This window comes from Strigops habroptila, chromosome 8 (genome assembly GCF_004027225.2).
Source record: "Strigops habroptila isolate Jane chromosome 8, bStrHab1.2.pri, whole genome shotgun sequence".
In the NCBI taxonomy this organism is placed as follows: domain Eukaryota; kingdom Metazoa; phylum Chordata; class Aves; order Psittaciformes; family Psittacidae; genus Strigops; species Strigops habroptila.
Genome location: NC_044284.2, coordinates 21,389,680 through 21,396,168, shown reverse-complemented (window position 1 = coordinate 21,396,168; position 6,489 = coordinate 21,389,680).

Sequence of the window (6,489 nt, the reverse complement as noted above, 5' to 3'; positions counted from 1 at the left end):
TCCTGTTATTTAAGCACTTCAGCTATGTTACTTTTGTGTATGAACACCACTTGTACATACAGTTTGCTTGTTACAAGTATCTTAGTGGAATCTGGGCTCCAAAAAAGATTTTACTTCTTGTATGTTCAAAGAACAATAAAAATTTAATTTAGAGATCATTTTCGTTCCACCCTGATACTTATTTCAATAAGGCCATTTTTATGGTTAAAGTTCAATACGTATTTTAGCATTTTGCAGAATTACGCAAAAACATATAATCCAGAAGCAGTCCTGTGAGACGTGGTCAGAGACACAGACAGCACCCCTGCAGTTCATTCAAAGAGGTTCAATAACAATCTCTGTGCAATATTAACTAACAATAAACCCTCTTTAAAAAACACACACAGAGGACTTTGCTGCGCTATGGCAAAAGAAGCCCAGACATAAACATTGTTTGCCAAGGTCCTGTGTGAACAGATTCCACATTCTCTCAAATGAGCTGGGTTGCACAGAACTGACAACATGGCTCTCAATGGGATGCTGTGCTGTGGAGTTAATAAGACAACACTGCAATGCCCCCCGGTATGGGGAGAAGCAGATGGCCTCAGCATCTTTTCATGCTTGGTCAGGAGTTATTAATCTACGACCAAGAGAGCAGGTGGCTGTCATAAATTGCAAGAATTTTTCACAAATCATTCAGCTTTCCGAGCAGCCAAGTACCTGAATGTGCTTTTATTGTCTTAAAATGAAAGGGAAGAAAAAAAAAAAAAAAAAAAAATAAAAGAATGAGGAAGAGATTGCAACCAAATGCTCTTTAAAGTAAATGTTTAGAAAATGGTGTATAGTGAAAGGAGAAACTGGAAATGTTACATCCAGCAGCCTCCTGTGTCTCGGTCATTTTCCATTAAAAATTACATGAAGCATGTATTTTTTGAAGTAACAAAGCTCTACTTCCAAGGCAAATGCAGTTCAGGAATAACTTAAAAATGCACTTCAGTGACGCTGGACTGGAAGTATTTTGAGCCCAGCATTCTGCTCCCAGTGAGCTTTACCATTTACTATTTGTACCAAGACACTAATTAGGGGTAGGGGCCCAACTTGAGATCAAAGATTCATATTCAGAGCATGCTAGTACAAAAGCAGCAAGACAGGCTTGCCTTGGAGGAGGCACTAACATAGAGAAGAGACGCGGAGAGAAATGCTGAAAACGTCACTCATCTGTAGAACCGGGAAGGCAAATCCCAGAAGTCAAATTCTGAAGAACTCAGCTCCCACTTAATCATGTAAGCACATTTGCAGAAGAGCTCCATTTTCAGCAGCCTATAACAGTGTCTCCTGTGCCTGTCCACACTGAAATACAGAAGCCAAACTGCAAAGTGAAACCTTGTATCCCATGATTCTGTCCAGTCTTCTGACCAAAAAATGGGCTCCTACTACCACAACAGAAAGCAGAAAATTGACTATCCCAGCTGAAATCAGATCACTACCACAAAGCCAGTCCTTACGCAGTAACATAGGTGATTTTACAGAAGCATGCATCCTGCATGAGTAAATGACAGTAGTGTTGTAGGAGCAGGTACCTTACTGCTGAAATACTATCTCAAGTACACTTGAATACAGTTAATATATGCCTTAATACAGAGAAATTGTCCTTTGAGTTACTGGAATTTTATCTGCACAGTTACTATTTTATATGCACAGTTAAAAGCAGCTATGCTATTTGCACAAGTGATTCAATATTTTATTGACATTCCTTGCCTAATACCACTGGTAATTTTTTTTTTTTTTTTGTAATAAAATAAATTTTGCAACTTTCATTCAGTTCACCCTAATTGTTAAATAATTTCTGCCACATTTTTAACAAAATCCTCAAGGCAACTAAAAATTGACTCCATGCGCTCAGCCTCAATCTGAACAAATTGAATCCAAGCCATTAACACAGAGAAGGTGGTGTGTAAAAGGCAGAGGAAGGATCCCGAGGGCCCTCTGAGTAGGTTAAGGGTTATCTTAGTTATGCACCTGGTGCCTTATTAAGGAGCTAAAACTTTGGAGTTACAAGTCAGAAGTCCTGACATCAATGTGCTCTTCTATGCAATGAATTGTACAGAACCACAGCAATAAGTTAATAAGCAAAAACTAGTGGAACTTATGAAACTGTAAGAAACTAATACATACACCATTAATTTAAGAATATGGGGATGGAATTCTTTGATTTTAACTTTAGACTATTTCTGGCAGATAGCTAAATGGGAGCAACCAGGCAAAACCAGATACATAACACAAAATCCTTTCTATAACATTCTGTTCCAGATTTACTCTATGACAAGAAGTGATCTCAGTGAGAGTTTTCCTGTGACAACTACTATTAATAAATGCTAATGCATTTCTCTTCGAAAGGTACAACACATACTATTATAGCAATATAAAGATGGTTCAAGGAAACAAAATTATTTTACTACACAATACGTCAAAAAACAAGAAGTACTTATCTAATTTAGGATCTTAGAAAAATGTTTACCTAGCAATTTTTATAGAAAGCTAAACTGTCTTATGTGGTTGTTTCCCCTTCTGGTTTACTTCTTTTACAGGGCCTACAAAGGCTCTAGTACAGTGTGGGAATCATACCTTGTCCTTTACTCTTCAGATTCTACTTTAGATGCAGACCGACAGAAGTTCTTAAAGCTCACCTTGAATCACAGTGAGGCGAAGAAAGGAAAAAAAAAAAAAAAAGGGCGAGTTAAATTTAACCAGGTGTTTGGAAGAGATTCTGAATGAATTATCATTCTCTGACTTTTAGTGTAACATTAAAGAAGGAATATGGAAAGACAACTTTTCCCCTCTAAATCTAAGCTGAGAATAGTGCTTGTTCAGCACACCAGTGACAAAAGCAAACATTCCAAAACATTCAGTTTTTAAAAAACCAGCATAAAACCCATATCCTCTTGACAGTAAGTTCCTCTGAAAGATTATCATGGTAAACCGTAACCCAAGCTCCAATTGCAGTGTTCTCTGAAAGAAATATTACTCAAGACCTCATGTAGAGAGAACACACAGATGGCAAGATATTGTCTAGTAAGAGAGCTTGTCACATAATAAAAGGACAATCTTACACAATGAACTTGCACAACGGAGATTTTATATAAAAGGACTCCTGGGTTTAAAAATTCACCCGTTCTTATTATAATAATAAAGATATAATTATTTTAAAATATTTTTCCTCTTTTCATTAATTAATGCACCTGGTTACACTTTTACTTTGTTCAGCAGCCTCAACAACAACAACAAAAAACTTTAGCAGTAAGTAGAGCTACACAAGAAATAAAGTCATATTATGAATGAGGATAGAAAATCAGTTTCAATGTTTTGTGGGCAAAACCTGTCTCAAAAAAAACCCCTTTTATCTGTGTCAACTATAGAATCCCTATTCAACAAATTCTTAGATGGTATAGATTCGCATTTCTAAATAAACTCATTTTGAAACATTGCAGGTACTCATTATATACAAAAGTATATAATGCAAGTCTGGAACAGGCAGTTTCACTCAAGCACAATGGGAAAACACTCTTTCCTCAAAAACTCCTAATTCTGCTGCCCTTCTATCCAACTTGCAACCAGTGAACTAAACAAAACACTACAACACTGGAATTTGAATTTTTTCTTTACTTCCCACTATTAATATTTCTTTGGAGTTCTGCTTCTCACTTCAACAGTGATTTTGGGACAAGATGGTTTAAATAAGTGAATAAATGAAAAAGGAGCCTAATCTACCCTGTGTTCCAATCTAGGCAATGTCACTGGATTTACTGATTCAGTTTCCTGTCCATAGGAAGACAGTGCAAAATTATCCACTGCAATACATGCAATATTTAAGCAAAAGTGTCCTTTCACTACAGAGCCTTTTGGACTAACACAACCTTCCTCATAGCAAGGAAATGAGTGGTTGGGTTTTGCTCAACTGAGTTCTTCACTCTTGTTCACCACGCTGCTCTGTTCAAAAAGTGGTAAAAACTGAGAAGACAGGACTGAGAGAGAACTGACTAAGCCTATATCACCACTGAGAAATGACTCTTGGATCTCTGTCTTCACTGTCAGTGCCCCAAGAAAGATTATGTTAGTAAAACTCTAGATTTGCTTGCGAAGTACCACCTAAAAATACTTTAGAGAAGACATCAGCACATTGTCTGCTAATAAACATAAACCAGCAGTGATGTTTGAAGGTAAAGGAGTTCTGCTATTTCATTCACAATCCAGCTGCAATCTGATGATTGTTTTCCTCCTTAAACTAAAGGCTTTTTTTGGTTTTTGGGGTGGGTTTGGTTTTTGTTTGTTTTAAGAAGAGCTTTGGTTTAAAAACCTAACAACCTCGTTGTTTAATTGTAATGTTTCTGTCAGCAAGGTCTTTCAGTAACTGCAGCACCACAATAATTGCCTGGGTTTATTGCATGGGTTGCCCAAGACTTGATATTCTATTACAGCATTGTTGAATTGTACAAATTGGACAAAGGTTCAGGCAAAAAATGTTGCCATTTAACCACCACCACAAATGTGAATTTCTATTTCTTACCTGCTAGCAATAATAGACGTATCGCAGTTGGCATTTTCTAGATGGACACCAGAGGCTTTAATTTTACATATAATCATTAAAATCTAATTGGTATGAACTTTCTTTGGAGCTGAGAAAATGTCTGCTATAGTAGTAATTACTGCTTAAAACGTATATTATCCCAGGCTATTTTAAATGCAAAAGGAGAAGTAGTGTTATGACAGTCAAAGGCTTAAAATGTACAGAAAGATACAAGATACGGTCACTGGAGAGAAGCAAAATCCCATGTGAATCATTCTGAATAGGTAGCATTGAGGAACTGGGGATGGTCTACCTGCAATGCACAGGTCTGAAAAGCGTGATGAAATTAGCCTCAACGTTTGAGGCGGTACTGTCACACTGACAGAGTGCTGCCCATGAGCAAATAACCCTGCCAGACCCTAACTGGTGCAGTCCATGACGCAGTCAAGCTGTACATAAATGCAAGCTGACTACATTCTTTCCGCAAAAGGCCAGTTCAGAATGTAGCATGCCAAATATTTGAGAAGTCATACTGATGTATTGAGGTAGACATGTTTCACAATTAAGAGTTTCTTGGACTCTTTAGCAAAAGAGATTAGCTTATAAATTCAAAAAGCAAAGTTTACCTTCCCACAATGTCTTTTGAACTGCAGAATTTAACACACAAAAACCCAGGTTCGGCTTAAGAATAGCAAGGGCTTAAGTATTAGTAGTACTATCTAGGCTAAATGGTGAAGAGTTTTTAGAAATTCTTTACATAAATATGTTATGAACAGGTATGAGCCAGGAGACAACCAGCAAATAATCTTTGGGAATATGCACAGATTACAGAATGAGTCTCCTTTACTAAAATGTACAGTTCTCCGACATTTTTCTTTTCTGGGAAAAGTTTTAATAAGTCTTCAGATGGATGCAAGGATCCAAAAACACAAATGAGCTGAGTTTCCTATTATCCAAGCGTTTAATAATATAGTAAGAATTTGAATTTTTCTTTAAGAAAAAAAGAGGTTGTGAATTTATTTTTCTCCATCTTTCATTTCTCATTGCTTCTGTGGCCCAAGATCAAAAATATATATGCAAAAATATCACACTATTTCACTTCGCAAATTACTTTGGCTACTCTGTTCTCTGAACACTGTCATTTTTACCATTCTTTTAACATACACTTTTCATCTAAAAGCTGTTAAAAGGCCTCAGCTCTGTTAATGTAGGCATCCCTTTATCTGACACCAATGATTTTTGCCAGGTCACTGGTTTAATGCCTTTAAGCCCTTGATAAATTAATCATCAGTGCGGTCAAATGATTTTGTCAACTTCATAACCTTATTTGCAGTTTTGAATAACTGGCTTCCAATGAAAGATCTACAATGAAAACCCTTAAGCAACTTTAAAAATATCTCCTCCCATCCACAAGAGTTAAAGAATTGAAAGGAACATGCTACTATCATTACAATGCTGTATCGCACACTTACAGATGACAAGATTTGATGAAGGGGGGTTAGGGGGATGTAATTACATCAGGGCAACTGAAGCGTTTTTGCCTCACAGGAATACATCAGGAGTTAAACACCTCCCACAGTCTGCCTTCTGGACCAAATCCAGACCAGCATTTCAACTCAAGGTAGTCCTTGCTGATCTCAACTAATATATGCATTTTTAACATTAGGCACTGCTTAAATGCTTGCATGATCAAGCTACAGCACTAGTTTCTGGATGAAAAGGCAGAAGCATACAGCATAAAAATCTTTCACACATGTAAACACACAAGCATTAGTTATACATTTTGTGATATTATACATTAATGTCCATTTAACACCCGTTCAAAAAAAGAGGTGGCATTATGTAACAGAATTTCAGTCTCCCTTCTAGAAATCAAATTCCTTTCTAAAAGAATTAGACCTCTTAATCCTGTTACAAAAGCAGTCCATGTGGGCCTAAAATTGCTG